Raw genomic sequence first — 20,910 nt, 5'->3', positions numbered from 1 at the left:
GGAAACAAGGTTGAACAGGTATATTTTAAGAAGCTTTTTTTTTTCCCCAAAAGAAGTGAGAGGAGAGGTAGCAAGGCTGTGAGGAAATCAGACAAAGTGTGAGGCACGCAGCATTCAAGAGAAAAACTCCTCCAACAGAAAGCATTTGCCAATGATGATGATATTGAGGAGGGAGGTTGAATAGAAGGTTAGAGTTGAGCTGGCATCGGATGGACACAAGGTTGTAGGCAGTTAGAGGTAGGCCAGGGAAACGTAGTGGAGGAATCTGTTGATGGGGACAAGGATTCTGAACACATTACTGGGCAGTTGGGTGGTGGGCTTGAAGGAACCAATGGAGATCATACGGCTAAAGATAAGGAGCATGGGACAGGGTGTGAGCAGCAGAACTTTTCAGAAACTGCAACTTGTGGAGATTGGGATTGGGAGATGTTCAGAAATAACAAACAATGAGTGTTTCAATGGCATTCCAGTAAGATGGGGCACTCGTCTGCTGCAGAATTGTAAATAAATGGTCTTGGTGATGGATTTGATAGGGGGGGGTTTGAAGCTCAGCTTTGGGTCAAAGAGGATATAAACGTTATGTGATAGCACTGGAGAGGATGCAGAGGAAATTCATCAGGACATTTTCTGGACTGGAAAGTTTTAGTTACGAAGATGGATTGGATAGGCTGGGGTTGTTTTCTATGGAGCAGAGGAGATTGAGGGGGGATATGATTGAGATGTATAAAATTATGAGGGGCATAGATCGAGTAGACAGGAAGAAGTGTTTCCCCTTGAGTGGAGAGATTAATGAGCAGGGGCACAGATTTAAGTTAAGAGGCAGGTGGCTAGAGGAGGTGTGAGGAAAAACCTTTTCCTCCAGAGGGTGGAGAGAGTCTGGAACTCACTGCCTGAAAGGGTGGTGGAGGCACAAATCCTCTTAACGTTTAAGAAGTATTTAGATGCGTACTTGTGATGCCAAGACATAGAAGGCTATGGGCCAAGTGCTGGAAAATGGGATTAGAATTGTTAGGTGGTTGTTTTTGACTGGCACAGACACGATGGGCTGAAGGGCCTTCTCTGTGCTATAGACCTCAATGACATTTCATTCCAATAAGAAGTCTGACAACACCCGGTTAAAGTCCAACATGTTTGTTTCAAACACTAGCTTTCGGAGCACTGCTCCTTCCTCAGGTGAATGGAGAGGTTTGTTCCAGAAACATATATATAGACAAATTCAAAGATGCCGGACAATGCTTAGAATGCAAGTATTTGCAGGTAATTGAATCTTTACAGATCCAGATCCCGCAGCAGAGAAACTACGACATCTTCTTTGCAGCCTCCAACACATCATCAATGAAGATGAACATCTTACCCAGGTCATCCCCACTGCTTGCCTTCAAACAACCGTGCACAACCTCAAACAAACCATTGTTTGCAGCAAACTAACCAGCCTTCAGAACAACGACCACGACACCACACAACCCTGCCATGGCAATCTCTGCAAGACGTGCCAGATCACTGACACGGATACCACCATTACACGTGAGAACACCACCCACCAAGTATGCGGCACATACTCGTGCGACTCGGCCAAAGTTGTCTACCTCATACGCTGCAGGAAAGGATGTCCCAAAGCGTGGTACATTGGCGAGACCATGCAGACGCTGTGACAACGAATGAACGGACATCGCGCGACAATCACCAGGCAGGAATGTTCCCTTGCAGTCGGGGAACACTTCAGCAATCAAGGGCATTCAGCCTCTGATCTCCAGGTAAGCGTTCTCCAAGGTGGCCTTCAGGACGCACGACAACACAGAATCGCTGAGCAGAAACTTATAGCCAAGTTCCGCACACATGAGTACGGCCTCAACCGGGACCTGGGATTCATGTCGCATTACATTCATCCCCCACCATCTGGCCTGGGCGTGCAAAATCCTACCAACTGTCCTGGCTTGAGACAATTCACACCTCTTTAACCTGGGGTTACCCCTATCTCTGGATCTGTAAAGATTCAATTACCTGCAAATGCTCGCATTCTAAGCATTGTCTTGCATCTTTGTATTTGTCTATATGTATGTTTCTGGAACAAACCTCTTCATTCACCTGAGGAAGGAGCAGTGCTCTGAAAGCTAGTGTTTGAAACAAACATGTTGGACTTTAACCTGGTGTTGTAAGCCTTCTTACTGTGCTCACCCCAGTCCAACGCCGGCATCTCCACATCATTTCATTTCAACACAAGGGAATGGTGCAGAGAGGGATGACTTTGATGGTAAGGATCCAGTTTTCGGTGAGTGGACCACAATTATATCCGACACTGCTCTTACAGTTCAGTGCTCACTCCCAATCTAGAAACCATCAAAATAAATGCAGAGGGAATTAGGTATAGTGAAATGATAAACACACTTATATGTTTGCTACAAAATAGTTCACATCGGAATCTGCCCCTTCAAAGTGTATTCTGCATCACTTCAATGAGGCGAGATGTCAAGCCAACATTTTGTTTCGTATCCAAGTTATTATTAACAGCAAAATAGGCTTTAAAGAGTAGCCCTGATAGGGATCACTGAAACCTGTGGGAAATTAGCTGTCAACTTAATAAGTGTTATAACTTAATCAAGTTTCAGATGAAGAAGCAGAGAAAGCAATCGAAAAGGCAGCGAGATGTTCACGCATTGAGAATCTCATGGAATGGGTTTGCCTTTAGAATATAGGAGCTTAGGTGTCACTCTGGGCCATTTGGAACCTGAAAGTTTCTGCTTCATTCACCAGAATAGGTTTATAAAGGCCATCGACCTGTACTGTACCTTCGAAAGACTTGTGCTTCTGTGAAGGACAAATTGCCGGCGATTTAATACTGGTCTGCATACATTTAGGTTTCAGTCCTCATTACAGCACTGAAGGCTGCAACGTCCCTTTCCCAGACATTCATCAATTCCAGGTAATCGTCAAGTTTAAATCCAATTAGTGATCTCAACACCCAGCATGCCTCAAGGATCAGGACTCTCAGGAGACAGATATATCTGCAATTAAAAAGAAAATGTGGCTTTAAAAGGAAAGGACTCAGGCAATACAAAACAAGCAGTCGTCTTCATATCACACCGTCCCCTCTGTTCATTTAGGCCTTACAACGGGATGGCAAATGCACTTCTGCACACTTCCCTCACCCCACAACATTTTAGAGGGAACTCGAACACCCTCCCACCACAACAAGCAAGCGGCTCTTCACTCTCCAATGCTTCGCCTCTATCCCATTCGGCACCTTCTCTGTTTTAGATGCAGCAACTAAGGATGGCCAGTGACTGAATAGAGAAATGGTGAGTCTCTGAAGCTCAGTGCTGCACAGGACGATTCACATTATACTGTGGAAGTAGATAGAGGTACAGTTACAATGTCACAAGGAAGACATGGTTACAAAGAGCATTTGGGCGAAGCAAAACTGTTTCCACTGCCCCAACCGGGATATTTGGAGCAAAGTTTCAAGCCAGCGGAAAACAAACAGCCGATCACTACACCTACACAGGTAACTAGAGTGGCAAACGGCCCTGCCACACATGGGCATTGAGTTCCACTGCTGTGATGTGCTTCTAAAAAGGGCTGTCATTCCCGAATCTATTCACATGTGGCTTTGAGCTTCCATGACCCCCTCAACCACCCTGAAGTGGTGCGTGTTGGAAATGTTTCCAATCTTCTGAAGGGTATGAATCCTCAAAAAGTGAAGTTTCAATTTGACTAAAAGTCCCCAACTAGGGAGGGGGGTCGGCAGCAGGAGCGATTGCCAATCCGCGGGTTGGGGGAAATTTGTGGAGTAAAGGATTCTGCAGATGAAAAGATTGCACTTGTTGGGCCGGTTCTCTTGGCCGGGCCAGGGCACCTGTGTATGGGGCAGGTTGGGGTCCCCGATGGAGCATAAATTTACCAGCATACACCCACTCCTCTCGCAGGCAGCTTTGGGGCTGGAGGTTGTGGGTGCGTCTTGCTGCAAACCATGGAAAATTGCCAAGATCCTGAAACCAAGTTCTTGCGTAAAGGGTCATTTGGACTGGAAAAGTTAGCTCCGTTTCATGCAGCCAGGCCGGCTGCGCTCATGCAGCACTTTCTGGTTTTGATTTGCTGAAACTAGCAACGCGCAGACAACTGGTCACAAAATTATGTCAAATCCTGCGACCGTGGGGTTTAAAATGGATAAAAGGATGCGCCCACCCAGATCAACACAACATCTCTGATTCTCCGCTTCTCCAAGAAATAAAAACACTTCTGGAATTATTTCATGGTCATGGGGTTAGCTTTTGCAGGCAAGTCTTCGTGAAACACAATTATGCAACGCACTAAATTGCTGAAACAGATTTTAAAAAACGGATGACCCCCAATGTGTACTGCTGTGTACTCCAGCAATTCAGCCCCAGATTTGCACATCAAAATCTAACGCTTTCAGTCCCCATGCTTGTTTGGACATCCCAAAGTCACTATCTGGGGGGCAGGGTATCCCGAAACGTTAGATTCTTTTCACAGGAGCTGGTATCTCTCACTTTCACTCCGCCCGCCTTCCCACCTGCCCTTAATGGAATCTCTCTCTTTCAAAAATATATATATTTAAAATATCTCTCTCCTCCCGGGCAGCAAACAGGCGCCTGCGGTCAATCCTATTCCCAGGTCAGTGCTCTCCTGGTGATCTTGCAAAGAGTGAGAGGGAACCTCTTCCCCCCCACAAACACAAACATATTTAAAATTGCGAAGAGTGCGCCCTCCCCGGGAGCAGAGCTTTGATTGACAGCTGATGTTAATTTCATCTCCTGTAACCTACAAAGGCCCCGGCAACAAACCAGAGGGAGGAAGAGAGGAGAGAGAGCCATCAGCGGCTTACAATGAAATGAAAATAGGCAACTAACAGCCTAGACTGGGGAGGGGGCAATGTGGAAGCCACAGACCATCCACCCTGCCCATGAGATTCCCAGGGAGGATCCAGCACGGGATACATTGGATTGGATACAAAGCGCAAGGGGATACATTAAACATTGAGAGGATGCACCCAGCCCAGTTACAAGATATCCAGCGCCACTCTGCTCTCCTCCGAAAGCCACAGCTCCCCCCTTCCCCCCCTCTGCTTTGTAAAAGGGGGTCGTTTGGATTGTTTTGGCCCCGGGTGATTTTCCCCTCCCCATCTCCGCGGGGCTCCAGTACTTACTTTCTCCAATGGAGGGGTGGGTTTTTTTTTTGTTCCTTTCTTTCCCCTCCCCTCTGGCGTGTCTCAAAGCTTAGATTTCAATCAGTCTCCGCCATGTTTGAGGACTGCGCAGTGAAGAGAGAAAGAGAGAGAGAACGAGAGAGAGAGAGACCCCCATTTGGATGTGACTCTGAAAGTGCAAACACTGACACTGCACGACCCCTACTGATGAAAGTAAGGAAGCGCCCGCTTAACTGCGGAAAGGACCAGTGAGGCTCCCGCAAACCTGCTCTCACAGGGCTCCGCAACCAGAGCCATTTCCCTGCAACTCCAGCACTTTCGGCTGGAGCTTTTGTGCAGGCATCGATTATTCGGTTCTGCCGCCTCCAAGGCGTCATTGTGAGTCAAAAGATCACCAGACACGCGAATTCCTGCTTCGAGTTGAACTGTGTGTTGTGTGGTTCGAGGAGCCAAATTTAAGTTTCAAATGTCCTTGTGTGGTTGGAAAGTTACCAGGTGAAGTTTCCAGAACAGGGAACATCCACCCAGTTCTGGTATTTTGTATCATCAGGTAGCCGAGAAACAACCCCAAGTGTTTCTAGTAAAATGTTGCTGTATCAAGGACACTTGTCACCCTGACACTTGCAAACATGCGCGGCCGATTTCTGGTCAGCCGCTTTCCACAAGGACAATTGGATAGATGATCGTGGGATCTTTGCGGGTGCGAGCCAGAGTTTGAGTCCCTGCTCTTCAGAGTGGGATTTTAAGCCTAAAGAACCAGGTACTTCCAACTGTGTAGCATTATATCAGAACAGTATGGGTTCTGTTCGCCTTGATTCAAACGGCAACCAATTGACACACTGACGCTTCAATAATTCGCTCGTTCAAATTCAGGACAGATTGCCGTGGGCAACACAAGTCAGTGAGGGTCTCGCGTTCCAACTCACTGTAATTTCTTCACAAACATTCATAAACATTCCAGTTGTCAGGACACCAATCTCCAAATGCAGATTACAGCTAATGGTTCCTATGAAACATCTCCAGTTCAAATATGATTCAAGGGTTAACCGATTTGCTGTAGATATCCAGTATTTTCTGTATTTGTGCACACTTGTCTCTTGTGCACGATAGTTTGTGCCTTGTGCGATGGAGTCAGGATCCAAACCATCCATTGAGCAGAGACACTCAGCTCCAAGCATCCACTGAAGCAAATGGACCGCGGTTGGCCTGCACTTCACTCGTCTGCCCTGCCCAACTTGAGATGATGTGGAGATGCCGGCGTTGGACTGGGGTGAGCACAGTAAGAAGTCTCACAACACCAGGTTAAAGTCCAACAGGTTTATTTGAAATCACAAGCTTTTGGAGGATTGCTCCTTCCTCAGGTGAAGTGGAGGCAGATTCACAATCAAAGCATGATTTGACTTGGGCAATGGATGACCAGCGGGTCAGTGATAAAACTGTTTTTCTTCAAATGGTGACCTAATTTGTATGTATCTTGTCCTTAATGTTTGCTTTGTTGAGTTTTCCTTTAAAAAATATGTAACCAGACTAATTAATTGCGAAGTTTTCCATTTTGAACAAGATTAACTTAATTTATCCCCCATGTTTTGCTGACATGTTAGCGAAATACTGACTGAGCAATTATTTCCAATAACTCCCAGTAAATATATATTATATCCAGAATTTGCTATAGAACCTGAAAATTAATTCCATCAAAATTCTGCCTGTTCATGTTGTAGATTCCCCAAAACTGAAAATCCAATATTTGGTTTTGCGAAAAGAACATTGAGAAGGCTCAATGTCTGATTAATTTCCATCTCCAGCCAACAATGTACACAATCCAATGGCTAAAATCCAAATCTGACCCAACAAAATGTAAATCCACCTCTTAGAATAATAATAATCTTTTATTGTCACAAGTATGAAGTTACTACGAAAAGCCCCAAGTCACCACATTCCGGCGCCTAGTCGGGTAAGCTGGTACAGGAATTGAACCTGTGCTGCTGGACTTGTTCTACATTACAAACCAGCTGAAATGAGCTCTGCTAAGTCAAACATACTGCAGATTCTGTACATATAATTACATTGCATTAAACAGACCTTATCTCCCTGTCCAGATCAATGTACATATGACACTATTGAAATATTGAATCAGGAGTAGGGAGATCGCCTGTTCTACTCCCTCTACCAACATTACAAGAAATTGATTAACTGGCCATTCATATTATTTAGAGCTCATGGGAGTTTGCTGTGCATAATTTATCTGTTGCATGGCCTATAGTAACCATTGATCAACCTCGACTAGTTGTTTAGTTGGATGAAAAGCACCCAGTCATCATTCAGCATCACAGAAATGCAACTTCTTTTTTGATGATACAAGCTGATTTTTTAAAAACAATGTTTGCTTTGACAAAATATAGCAATGTGCTACGCCCCTTCTCACTCAGCCATTGAGTCTGTGTTTGGTTTAGTTCAGTATGTTAAAAAAACATAATTAGTATTCATGTCGAGAGGACTAGAATACAAGACCAGGGATGTACTTCTGAACCTATATAAGGTTCTGGTCAGACCCCATTTGGAGTATTGTGAGCAGTTTTGGGCCTCTTTTCTAAGGAAGGATGTGCTGGCCTTGGAAAGGGTCCAGAGGAGGTTCACAAGAATGATCTCTGGAATGAAGAGCTTGTCGTATGAGGAGCGGTTGAGGACTCTGGGTCTGTACTCATTGGAGTTTAGAAGGATGAGGGGAGATCTTATTGAAACTTACAGGATACTGCATGACCTGCATAGAATGGATGTGGAGAGGATGTTTCCACTTGTAGGAAAAAATAGAACCAGAGGACACCATCTCAGACTAAAGGGATGATTTTGTAAAACAGAGATGAGGAGGAATTTCTTCAGCCAGAGGGTGGTGAATCTGTGGAACTCTTTGCCACAGAAGGATGTGGAGGCCATATCACTGGGTGTCTTTAAAACAGAGGTAGATAGGTTTTTGATCAATAAGGGGACCAGGGGTTATGGGGAGAAGGCAGGGGAATGGGGATGAGAAAATCTTAGCCATGATTGAATGGTGGACTAGACTCGATGGGCCGAGTGGCCTAATTCTGCTTCTATATCTTATGGTCTTGTAATAAGCTTTAAACCAAAACTGCAAACAAATTAATGTTATCAACACACCTACCACACTGTCAATTTTATGTAAGTTATAGACAGGTTACTATAAATGCTGATCCCACAAAGTTGCTTTCACTAACTCCATTCAAGACATTGTAATTAGTTGTCCTTTTTAAATTTTCTTTGCGATGGAAATCACAAACCCACTGAACACATTCTGATTGAATGGTAATTACGTTAAATAATTTTAATAGCCAATTGCGTACTAATTTTATTTTCAATTATAAAATGATAACACCAAATCTTCATAGAAACATACATAGAAAATAGAAGCAGGAAGAGGCCCTTCGGTTCTTCAAACCTGCTCTGCCATTCATTGTCATGACTGATCATCAAGTTCAATACCCTGATCCTGCCTTGCTCCCAAATCCCTTGATCCCTTTAGCACCAAGAGCTATATCTAATTCCTTTTTGAAATTGAACAAAGTTTTCGCCTCACCTACTTTTTGTGGTAGTGAACTCCACAGATTCGCCACTCTCTGGGTGAAGAAATTTCTCCGTACCTCAGTCCTAAAAGGTTTACCCCTTATCCTCAAACTATGACGCATAGTTCGGGACTCCCTCACCATCAGAAACATTCTTTCTGAATCTACCCTGTCTAATCCGGTTAGAATTTTATAAGTTTCTATGAGATTCCCTCTCACTCTTCTAAATTCCAATGAATATACTCCTAAACAACTTAGTCTCTCCTCATATGACAGTCCTGCCAACCCAGGAATCAGCCTGGTAAACCTTCACTGCACCCCCTCAATAGCAGAACATCCTTCCTCAGATGAGGACATTAAAACTGCACACAGTACTCCAGGTGTGGCCTCATCAAAGCGGTATACAATTGTAGTAAAACATCCCTAATCCGAGAGTCAATCCTTTCGCTATCAATGCCAACACACCAGTTGCATTCTGTACTGTCTATTGTACCTGCTTTCAGCGACTGATTACGAGGACACCAAGGCCTTGTTGAGTATCTACCTCTCTCAATTTACACCCATTCAGATAATAATCTACCTTCCTATCTTTGCTACTGAAGCGGGTAACCTCACATTTATCCACGTTATCCTGCATCTGCCATGCATATGCCCACTCACTCAGTCTGTCCAAATTCCACTGAAGTATCTCTGCATCCTCCTCACAGTTCCCCTCCCACCCAACTTTGTATCATCTGCAAATTTTGAGATACTACATTTAGATCCCTTGTCCTGTGTTACTGTGAAAAGCCCCTAGTTGCCACATTCCGGCGCCTGTTGGTACACAGGGAGAATTAAGAATGTGCAAATTACCTACTAGCGCATCTTTTGGGACTTGTGGGAGAAAACTGGAGCACCCGGAGGAAGCCCATGCAGACACGGGGAGAATGTGCAGACCCCGCACAGACAGTGACCTAAGCTGGGAATCGAACCTGGGACCCTGGCGCTGTGAAGCCATAGTACTTACCAGTATGCTACCATTCTGCCCACCCAAAATGCTTCAGGTCTGCTAACAAGCCTTCTATCCATCTCAAGACACTATGTAATCCCATGTGCTTTAACTTTACATAGTAATCTGCTATGCGAGACCTTGTCGAAATCTGCTTGCCAATTCATACGATCATAGGGATACTTCCAAATTAGCTATATGCCATACTTCATTGTGTTTCAGGCCAACATTACTGAATTGTCAAGTGCTAGTTAAACTCTCACAGGTGAACGCTGTTGAAAGAAAGTTTTTCTATCATGAAGAAACTTAGAAGATGAAAAAGGCGGTTTAAAACAAAAATGTTGAACATCATAATAGCGGTGTCCTACTTTTAACAGTCTTGCTTTGTAAATGAGGTGGAGGGAAGCAGGAATATAAGTTTATGCAGAAATTATCCATATATCAAGCATTGCTTCCACTAATGTATTATTCAAGTAAAACTGCCACATTTCAAGGCGGATAATGTTGCATGAAGGAAGCACAGGACAAACATCTTGCCTGAAGCTGTTTCTGTCACATCTCTATAGGGTTCACAATGTACATGCATTCTCTGAGGAATGTTATTCGTGATAAAGCCATGATGCTGAGAAACGGGTACTATTTCATTATGCCATGTTTGTTTCACTTTGTTTCTGTAGAAGTGAGCATTGGAACAAAATGCTGTTTTTTTCAATCAAAGGGCAGATAGATAGATACCTGGTCAGCAAATGCTGATGTGTTTTTTGCACATTTATAGCATAAATCAATCACTCACCTGCTCATGTCATGCTTTTTTTCTCACATCTAGTGACCTGACAATAATGATTTCAGTATTTATATTTTATGGTTTACTCATTCAGAACTGGTATCATCACAATAAACCAGTCCTAGGTTAATATGTGATGTTACTTCACTCCAGTTACAAAGAGAAGGAAGTTTAATAAAATCAGATTTAAATGTCGGCTGAACAATTCAATATAATTGTAAAAACTAGTTTGCATCTATATGAATGCAGGGTTCTTACTTTCAGATTGGTTTATACCAACTGCTTGATATGATCTGACGCATGCTTAGTGATATCACCCTCCTGGACCAGACCCCAACAGTTGCTAGGATACTGGACAGAAACCCCAATATTTTATTTTATTTGTAAGACTGCGAAGAAAGGATACTTCGCTCCAGGAGTGATTTCACGCACAAATACTGATACGGTATATTAAAACAAACTTTATCACTATTGCAGAATTAATAACTTTAATATTATAAAGAAAAAAACTTACAATTACCAGTTAAACAATGCTTAAGAATGACAATGAAACACTCCTAACTGCTATCTTTTATCCCCACTCAAGCAAACCCCATCTCAGGTCAAAATCCAATTTTAAAAACAATTAGCCAACCCAGGAATATTTGTTGTAAAGAGATGTCTTGGATAAACCACTTTGAGAGAGGGATCCTCCAGGAAACAGCTTGCAGATTCTTGCCTGTCTCAAACCACTGTTTAAACTGCCAGCCTGAGAAATTGTTCCTGTCCGGGTCACAGGCAAATCTTTGACTCACTGTCTTGAGGTCAGCTGCTTCTGGTCTGTCCCCAATCAAATCTTTAACTGAACTGTTTTGAGAGAAATTGATAGCCTGTCCACAGACAGATCTAACCTCGCTGTACTGAGAGCAGCTGCTTGTCTGACCACACCCCAATCTAAAACTCAATTTTTAAACTGAAATCTCAACATTTGAGTGCTACAACCCCTGGCTTCTCCCATTAGCTTTATCATCTTCCTCAAACTAAACACAATGCGTCTAATTATCTACTCCCCAGGGAACCTTCTTATGTGAACAAAATTCCATGAGCCTAACTTCAGCAAACAATATCCTTGGCTGGAATGAATTATGACCTTACTTTTATGATGCTTTAATTGCACCCCTGTCTAGATTCAAATTTCAAAGCAGGATTTAAAAAAAAATCTGACTGCAGTAGTCACATACTAACCCAAGCTTTTAACCCTTACTGTACCAAATACATATATAATATATCCAAAATTCCTACATTCATCACATTGGGAAGTAATTAGATCCCAGAGCTATGAGAAAGGAAGTAACGAAACAAGACTGAGCCTTCAAATTTGTCGCTTCTGCTTATTTTGTTTTAGAGATGAGTGTACTGACCAGCAGACCCTCAACTTGTGGCTCAATCCCGTAGCCCACGACACCCACCTAATTTCCAGCACATGGCATTGCTTTGATTATATACCAGGCATAATGCTGTTGTGTATCTTAAGCTCTCCCATTGTTTTTGCCTCCCTCACTCAATCCTACTTAATTCTACCACGATGCTGCAGGCAACACTACTCTAAAGCCAGCCATTTCACAATGTCCAAACAGCTAAACATGAGAGATACTTTTATCAATAATTCATGGTTAAATAAGTGTTTGCGGACTTGCAGTGGTGACATATAGGTGGAGATCGCATGTTTGGTGGCTCCTGCTGGAGTCGTTTTTTTTTTACCTTTGCACCCAGCTTAGGGGCAAAGTTTTATGTGAGGATTTGCAGGGAAGTCCAAGATAGTTCAAGGATATCAAAAACCGGGAAAAAGAATCCAGGAAAAAGGGAGTGAGCGAGAATCCACCTTCAAGCATGATGAGGAGCCCGACGGGAGGCAAGATGGCGAGAGAACGGGCTTGGAACAGGGTTCACCGCTTGGGTAAAGCTCCTGTACAACGCACCCATGGCGAGTGTACAGACCAACAATACCAACTCCCAATACTTCCAGCTGCACAGGGGCACCAGACAAGGATGCCCACTGTCCCCGCTGCTGTTCGCACTAGCAATTGAACCGCTAGCAATCGCGCTCAGGGCAGCAAAAAATTGGAGGGGGATCCGAAGGGGAGGTAGAGAGCACAGAGTCTCACTCTATGCGGATGATCTGCTCCTCTATATCTCGGACCCACAAAGCAGCATGGACGGAATCATCGCGCTCCTGAAAGAGTTTGGAGCCTTCTCGGGCTACAAACTCAACATGAGCAAAAGTGAGATCTTCCCAGTACACCCGCAAGGGGGGGGGGGGGGCAGCACTAAAGGGGCTGCCGTTCAATCAAGCCCGACATAAATTCCGCTACCTGGGGATCCAAATAGCCCATGACTGGAAAGGGATCCACAAATGGAACCTCACCAGCCTGACGGAGGAAGTTAAAAAGGACCTGCAAAGATGGAACACACTCCCGCTCTCCCTCGCGGGGAGAGTTCAGACGATCAAAATGAACGTACTGCCCAGGTTCCTCTTCCTGTTTAGATCCATTCCGATCTACATCCCCAAGGCCTTTTCAAAGCGCTGGACAAACTCATCATGGCGTTCGTATGGGGGGGTAAAAATGCTAGGATCCCAAAGAAGGTCTTACAAAAAACAAAAACCAGGGGAGGGCTAGCCCTCCCGAATCTACAATTCTACCACTGGGCAGCAACAGCCGAGCGAGTAAGGGGATGGATCCAGGAGCCAGAGGCTGAGTGGGTGCGTGCGGAGGAGGCCTCCTGCATGGGAACCTCCCTCCGGGCCCTCGCCACGGCAGCACTCCCATCCCCACCCAAAAAACACTCCAGCAGCCCAGTGGTGACAGCCACCCTCCAATCCTGGAACCAACTGCGGCAGCAACTTGGCCTGACCAAAATGTCGAACAGGGCTCCCATCTGCAACAACCATAGGTTCACACCAGCACTGACTGACGCCACCTTCAAAAGGTGGAGGCAGGACGGGGGGACACTGACAGTCAGGGACCTATACACGGACGACAGGATCGCAACACTGGACGAACTGACAGAGAAGTTTCAGCTAGCTGGGGGGAACGAGCTACGGTACCTGCAGCTCAAAAACTTCCTACGAAAGGAGACAAGGACGTACCCACAACCGCCACGACAGACACTACTGGAAGACCTACTGGACGCAAGTATCCTAGAGAAAGGGAACTGTAGTGACATGTATGACCGACTGGTAGATAGGGACGACACCGTACTGGACGCAACAAGAAGGAAATGGGAGGACGACCTGGGGATGGAGATAGGGTGGGGACTCTGGAGCGAAGCACTGCATAGGGTCAACTCCACCTCCACGTGCGCAAGGCTCAGCCTGACGCAACTAAAAGTGGTACATAGAGCCCACTTAACAAGAACCCGTATGAGTAGGTTCTTCCCGGAGGTGGAAGACAGATGTGAACGGTGCCAAAGAGGCCCGGCCAACCACGCCCACATGTTCTGGTCTTGCCCCAGACTCGTGGAGTACTGGACAGCCTTCTTCGAGGTTATGTCCAAAGTGGTGGGAGTGAGGGTGGAGCCATGCCCGATAGTGGCGGTCTTCGGGGTTTCAGAACAGCCAGATCTATTCCTGGGGAGGAGGGCGGACGCCCTTGCCTTTGCCTCCCTGATCGCCCGCCGTAGAATCCTGTTTGGCTGGCGGTCAGCAGCACCGCCCAGAGCTGCGGATTGGCTGTCCGACCTCTCGGAATCTCTCCAAATGGAGAAAATCAAATTTGCCATCCGAGGGTCGGACGACGGCTTCCACAGAACGTGGGAGCCATTCATGCAACTGTTCCGGGACCTATTTGTGGCCAATGTACAAGAGGAAGAATAGTCGGGGGAAGGTAGCGGGAGGGGCTACAGGTTCGGTACGGGGGTTCGATGGCTAGCTAAGGCCCAAAACCAAACTAAATAAACATGTTGGGGGGGGGGGGGGGGGCGGGCGCAGTTACTACTACGAAGATGCTTACCTGTAAATATGTATGTTAATTTTTGCGTGTTTGTTTGTTGTTTTTTTTCTTTTTTTTTTTTTTTTTTTTTTTTTGTTCTTTTTCTCTCCTAACAATTTGTAATTTGTTCAATATAAAATATGAAAACTGAATAAAAACATTTATAAAAAAAAAAAAGATGGCGAGAGAAAACTCGCCGGGTGGAGCCATTCCCATTACAGTGGAAAAGATGGCCAAGGTCATGGCCATGGAGTCTGAGTGGCTGTTTTCGAAACATTTCCAGAGGCATCAGATGGAGATGTTAACCTCACTCAAGGAGTGGGTGGGTTAAACTCTTGCCCCGATGCAGGAGGCTCTGGCAAAGATTTTGAAGGCGGTGCGGGAGCAAGGAGAGGAAACAAAGGGGGTGGAGGAGGCATTGCCGCAACATAGCGATGAGTTCACCTCGATGGGTGAGGAGTTGTGGAGGGAGGTGGAGAGTAGTAGGAGGGCTGAGAGCAAAGGTGGAGGACCTACAGAATAGGTCACAAAGGCAGAACTTGCGGATCGTGGGTTTACCTGAGGGGCTAGAGGGCCAGAGGCTTTATGGATATGTTTGCCAAGCTGATGGGGGAGGGGGAGGATCCCTCCCTGTATGAGTTAGATAGGGTCACCGGTTCCTCTGGCTGAAACCAAAGGCGAATGAGCCGCCAAGAGCTGCGATCTTCTGTTTCCACAGTTGTCAGGTGAAGGAGAAGGTCCTGAGATGGGTGAAGGTGAAATGAGAGGTGATGTGGGAAGGGAGTGGTATACCAGCATCTCACGGCAGAGCTGGCAAGGAGATGGGCGGCCTTGGAGGGCGGCGTTGTATAAATGCAACGTGCGGTTTGGTGTGGTCTACTCGGCGAAGCTGAGGGTCACACATAATGGCATTGACTATTATTTGAGGTAGAGGCATCTATGAAGGCAGAAGGCTTGGGATTGGACTGAGTTTAGATTTTGACAGTTTTTGTTCTGCTTTTTCTGTTATGTTCTTTCTCGTTATATCTCATTTATCTTTATGTGCTTTTGTGTAAGGGTTTTTGGGTTATGATGATTTGGGGATGTTGGTATCTGTGGGTCTTTTGAGTCTCAGTGTGCTGGATTGTGTTGGGAGATTGGAAGGGTGGGGAGCATTGATGTTGGTGTGTTTCTTTGATGTGGGGAAGGGGACTCTGGCAGGGGCCACCGTGCTAGCAAACGTAAGTTGGCTGGTGCACCGGAGCAAGGTGGGGGAGGCAACGCGGTCGTTTGTACTTGTATGAATAGGTTTTGATGGGCCTGGAGGTGTGAATGGTGGGGAGGTGGGGATGATACTAGGAGAGGGCATTTTGAGAGGAATTGGCGGGGATGTTTTATGGGGAGGGGTAGGGGGATGGTGGCGACTAGGGGTGTGGCGGGTGCACACTCATAGAGGGGCCTGGAGGAATAGTAATGACTGATGGGATGGGCGGGTGGGGGTGAGAGACTTCCGGTCCGGGTGGTGACATGGAATGTGCAAGGGCTGGGGTGACTGGTGAAGCGAGTGAGAGTTCTCTCACATCCAAACAGTTTGAAATCCGATGTGGTGCTGCTGCAGGAGATTCATTTGAGGGTGAACATAAGAACATAAGAACTAGGAGCAGGAGTAGGCCATCTGGCCCCTCGAGCCTGCTCCGCCATTCAATTAGATCATGGCTGATCTTTTGTGGACTCAGCTCCACTTTCCGGCCCGAACACCATAACCCTTAATCCCTTTATTCTTCAAAAAACTATCTATCTTTACCTTAAAAACATGTAATGAAGGAGCCTCAACTGCTTCACTGGGCAAGGAATTCCATAGATTCACAACCCTTTGGGTGAAGAAGTTCCTCCTAAACTCAGTCCTAAATCTACTTCCCCTTATTTTGAGGCTATGTCCCCTAGTTCTGCTTTCACCCGCCAGTGGAAACAACCTGCCCGCATCTATCCTATCTATTCCCTTCATAATTTTAAATGTTTCTATAAGATCCCCCCTCATCCTTCTAAATTCCAACGAGTACAGTCCCAGTCTACTCAACCTCTCCTCATAATCCAACCCCTTCAGCTCTGGGATTAACCTCGTGAATCTCCTCTGCACACCCTCCAGCGCCAGTACGTCCTTTCTCAGGTAAGGAGACCAAAACTGAACACAATACTCCAGGTGTGGTCGCACTAACACCTTATACAATTGCAACATAACCTCCCTAGTCTTAAACTCCATCCCTCTAGCAATGAAGGACAAAATTCCATTTGCCTTCTTAATCACCTGTTGCACTTGTAAACCAACCTTCTGTGAAGGATCAGGTGAGGCTGTGGAAGGGTTGTGTAAGCCAGGTATTTTACTCTGGCCGGTGCGGGGCGCAATGGGGGGTAGAAGTATTGGTGGGTAAGTGGGTAAGGTTTCAAATGGAGTAAGTGGTGGTGGATCAGAGCGGTAGGTATGTAATAGTGATGGGTGCACTGGAGGGGTTGGTTGTGCTAGTTAGTGTATACACTTCGAATTGGCATGATGTCGGATTCATTAAGAGGATGTTGGTGGCCATACCAGATTTGGATACGCAGCAGTTAATACTGCCGGGGGGGGGGGGAGGACGGACTTGAATATGGTGTTGAACACGCAGCAGTTAATACTGCCGGGGGGGGGAGGACGGACTTGAATATGGTGTTGAACCCAAAGGTGGATAGGTCTAAGCTTCGGTCCTCGACCCCCTCGGGGAGCGAGGGTGGTGTCTGCGTTTATGAAGGATTGGAAGTTCTTACATCTGAGGTAAAGGGAGTACTCATTTTTCTCTCTGGTACACAATGTGTATTTGAGAATAGATCTTGTTCTGATGGGAAAGGCGCTGTTGACGGGGGTAAGACAGGCAGATATTCAGCGATTGTTTGCTCCGCGTTGGGTGGGCGTGGTCCTGGAGAAGTGGCCGGCACAGAGGCTGGAGGTGGGGTTGTTGGCTGACCCAAACATTTGCAGCGAAATGGGCAGGGTAATTGAGGATTATGTTGGGTTTAACAGGACGGGGGAGTGTTGCTGTCAGTGGTGTGGGAAGCATTGAAAGCGGTCGTGAGGAGTGAGGTTATCATTCAAGGTGCAAATGGATAGAGAGATAAGAGAGGAGCGGAAAAGCTTGAAAGAGAAAATTTTTGGATGTGGATGGAAGGCATGTGGAAGATCTGATGACGCTGGAGCTTCTGGTGAGGAGGAGGGAGCTGTAGGCGAGGTTTGACTTATTAACAGGAAAGGCAATTTAGCAGTTGAGGTGGGCAAAGCGGGTTATTTATGAGTATGGGGAAAAGGCCAGTCGCTTGTTGGTGGGCCAGCTCTGCCAGGAGGCGGCCGCAAGAGAGATTGTTCAGGTTCGGGAGAGGACGGGGGAGATGGTGGTTGTACCGGAGCAGGTGAATAAGGTTTTTGAGGAGTTTTACCGGAAGTTCTATGCGTTGGAGCCTTTGGAGGATAAGTCAGATATAAGGGTGTTTCTGGGACAGTTGCAGTGTCCTAATGTGGGGGAAGAGAAGCGGGTGGGGTTGGAGGAGTCAATGGGGGTGGAGGAAGTCGGCGTGGAGGAAGTAGGGGTGGAGGAAGTACAGGTAGCAATAGGGAAAATGCAGAGAGACGGCACCGGGACCCAATGGTTTCTCGGTGGAGTTTTATAAGAAGTTCTTGGATAAGTTGGCACCGCTGTTGGTGGAGATGTTTGAGGACGCAGTGGCGAAGGGGTACTGCCTGAGACCATGTGACAGGCATCCATCTCTTTGCTGCGAAAAAAGCCTTGAAGTGGAGATGCCGGCATTGGACTGGGGTGGGCACAGTAAGAAGTTTTACAACACCAGTTTATATCTGATGAAGGAGCTGCGCTCCGAAAGCTAGTGATTCAAAACAAACCTGTTCTCTTTAACCTGGTGTTGTGAGACTTCTTACTCTGCTAAAAAAGGACAAGGACCCGGTAGAATGTGGGTCGTATCAGCCAATTTTGTTACTAACATGGATGCCAAGATTTTAGCAATGGTGTTGGCGATGAGGTTGGAGGGGTACCTCCTGAAGGTGATTGGGGAGGTGCAGATGGGGTTTGTGAAGGGAAGACAGTTGTCATCTAAATTGGAGCGCCTGTTGAATGTGGTGCTCTCTTCGGCGGAAGGGAAGGAGTTAGAGGTGGTGGTAATGTTGGATGCAGAGAAAGCTTTTGACCGAATGGAGGCTACTTGTTTGCGATATTGGAGAGATTTGGGATTGAGCCGAAGTTTGTCACATGGGTAAGGTTGTACAAGGAGCCTTGGGTGACTGTCCGTGTGAACAAGATGAACTCAGGGTACTTTCCTTTGAATAGGGGAAGGAGGCAAGGGTGCCCTATGTCCCCCCTTCTGTTTGCGCTGGCAATAGAGCCCTTGGCCATAGTGCTGAGGTCATAGATCACAGAATTTACAGTGCAGAAGGAGGCCATTCGGCCCTTTGAGTCTGTACCGACTCTTGGAATGAGCGCCCTACTTAAGCCCGCACCTCTACCCTATCCCCATAACCCAATAACCCCACCTAACCTTTTTGAACACTATGGACAATTTAGTCTGGCCGATCTACCTAACTGCACATCTTTGGACTGTGGGAGGAAACCAGAGGACCCAGAGGAAACCCACACAGACATGGGGAGAATGTGCAGACTCTATACGGACCGTGACCCAAGCCAGGAATCGAACCTGGGAACCTGGAGCTGTGAAGCAACTATGCTAACCACTGTGCTACCATGCTCAGAAAAATGGAAGGGGATAAGGTGGGGTGATGGGGGAAAATGGAACATAGGGTGTCACCCGGTGCTTTGGTGGGGGATGTAATGAGGTTGCTTAGTGGATTCGGGGCTTTTGCATGCTACAAGGTAAATTTGGGAAAAGGTGAGTGTTTTGTGGTGTCTCCACTGGGGGGTGGGAGGTGGGGTGGGGGGGGGGGGTGCCATTTCGGGTGTGCCAACCCACTTTAGGTATTTGGGAGTTGTAGAGATCTACCATGTGGACCGAGTGAAGTCTTACAACACTAAAACTCAGTAGAAACTTGTTTTAAACGTCTCGGATGCAAATAAGAATCTTTTGTTGCCTCTACTTGATTACAATTGAGAGAAACTTAAATCTATTCTCAATAAAGTCCGGCTAGCAAAGGACCTAAAGAGAAGTAACTTATAAACAATTTAACATTCGAAATAATACAGAAATGGTTTCTTGCTTACGGCAAAACAGTTTGCATTTACTTCAAGTGTTAGAGTGGAAAAGTGAAAATATGAAAATAGAGATAGTGAATAGTTAGATCAAAGTATAGAATGATCCCGGAATCAAGATGGCCGTGTGGACCATCATGTTTAAAGAGAATTTTATCAGTCTGAAGCCATCTGTCTACACCTCTATGTCATCCTAATTGGTTTGGGTGAGAATCAAACACATTTGATTCGATGGTTAACTGTCAATCCTCAATGTGTAACATACATTCTGAATGTTTCATGTTTGAATATGCTATGGAATGCGATTTTGTGCAATTATCAAGACTGTTTTTTACTGGTTTTCTGCTGACTTTGCTTTATCCATGTTCTGGACAATGGTGCCTTCATATTACTATGGTGCTTACTTCGCCCTTGATCTCGATTACTGGTACAGCTTATATCTTAATGTCAAACTGACTTTGAAAATCTGTTTATTAGAGCAATAGCTTGTCAGCAAAAATGTTTTAATCTACAATTAGTTTATGCAAGTGTCAGGCTTTTGTGCTTCTGTTGAAGTTATGTGATTTGTCATGGCCTGAGGTTATGAGTACTGAAATCCTTATTTTAAAATGGGTATTAAAACTGGGCTTTAAGATTTACATTAAAATAGCCTTTTTACCCATCAGAAAATAGTAAACCCCCCCCTTCAGGAGTGCAGATGGTGAGGGACTGGGCTGGGCTCTGCAACCTGAACTTTACAAGTTTGGTGAGCTGGATTAAGGAGGAGTTCCTGAGGTGGGATAGTCTTCCCCTATTGTTGGCTGGCCGGGTACAGGCGGTCCGGATGAACATTTTGCCACGGCTCTTATTCTTGTTCCAGTCCTTCCGATCTTTCTACCAAAGTCACTTTTTTATGGGGGTGGAGAAGTTGATTTTCTCATTTATATTGGCGGGTAAAGTGGCAAGGATTAGGAGGACGGTGCTCCAGAGAGGGTGACAGTCAGGAGGTTTGGCTCTTTCGAACTTGTTATATCATTATTGGGCAGTGAACGACAAGAAGGTGCGGGGTTGAAGTATGGAATCGGAGACGTCATGGGTGAAAGTGGAGGCTGGTTTCTGTAAGGGGTCGGGGTTGCAGGCGCTGCCAACAGCACCACTCCCTTTTACGCCAGGCAGCTGGCCATGCTGAAAATTTGGAGGCAGTTTCGGCAGCATTTTAAATTGGGGGCGGGGCTG

General features: G+C 45.9%; 1 protein-coding gene and 1 long non-coding RNA gene across 9 annotated transcripts in view; one reads left to right on the top strand and one right to left on the bottom strand.

The window, feature by feature from the left end:
- The window catches only part of LOC119965089 (polycomb protein SCMH1-like), a 331,788-nt gene that overhangs the window by 282,278 nt on the left and 28,600 nt on the right, over positions 1 to 20,910 (bottom strand). For 3 of the 8 annotated variants that reach the window (XM_038795398.1, XM_038795427.1, XM_038795374.1), the window contains exons 1-2: positions 5,165 to 5,433; positions 2,787 to 3,002 (exon numbers count right to left, since the gene is read on the bottom strand). The gene's annotated coding sequence lies outside the window, so the exon portion shown is untranslated. Of the gene's footprint in view, positions 1 to 2,175; positions 2,328 to 2,786; positions 3,003 to 5,164; positions 5,435 to 20,910 lie in introns of those variants that run through there. The other 5 variants (XM_038795407.1, XM_038795392.1, XM_038795417.1 and 2 more) reach the window with 4 other exon arrangements.
- LOC119965122 overlaps positions 5,509 to 20,910 on the top strand; it is a 155,448-nt gene continuing 140,046 nt past the window's right edge. Inside the window, exon 1 of the long non-coding RNA XR_005460436.1 lies at positions 5,509 to 5,542. This is a non-coding gene — a long non-coding RNA (uncharacterized LOC119965122). The remainder of the gene's footprint in view (positions 5,543 to 20,910) is intronic.

This window comes from Scyliorhinus canicula, chromosome 1 (assembly GCF_902713615.1).
Source record: "Scyliorhinus canicula chromosome 1, sScyCan1.1, whole genome shotgun sequence".
Classification (NCBI taxonomy): domain Eukaryota; kingdom Metazoa; phylum Chordata; class Chondrichthyes; order Carcharhiniformes; family Scyliorhinidae; genus Scyliorhinus; species Scyliorhinus canicula.
Note: the sequence above shows the minus strand (reverse complement) of the source record. Positions and strands in the feature narration are given on the sequence as shown.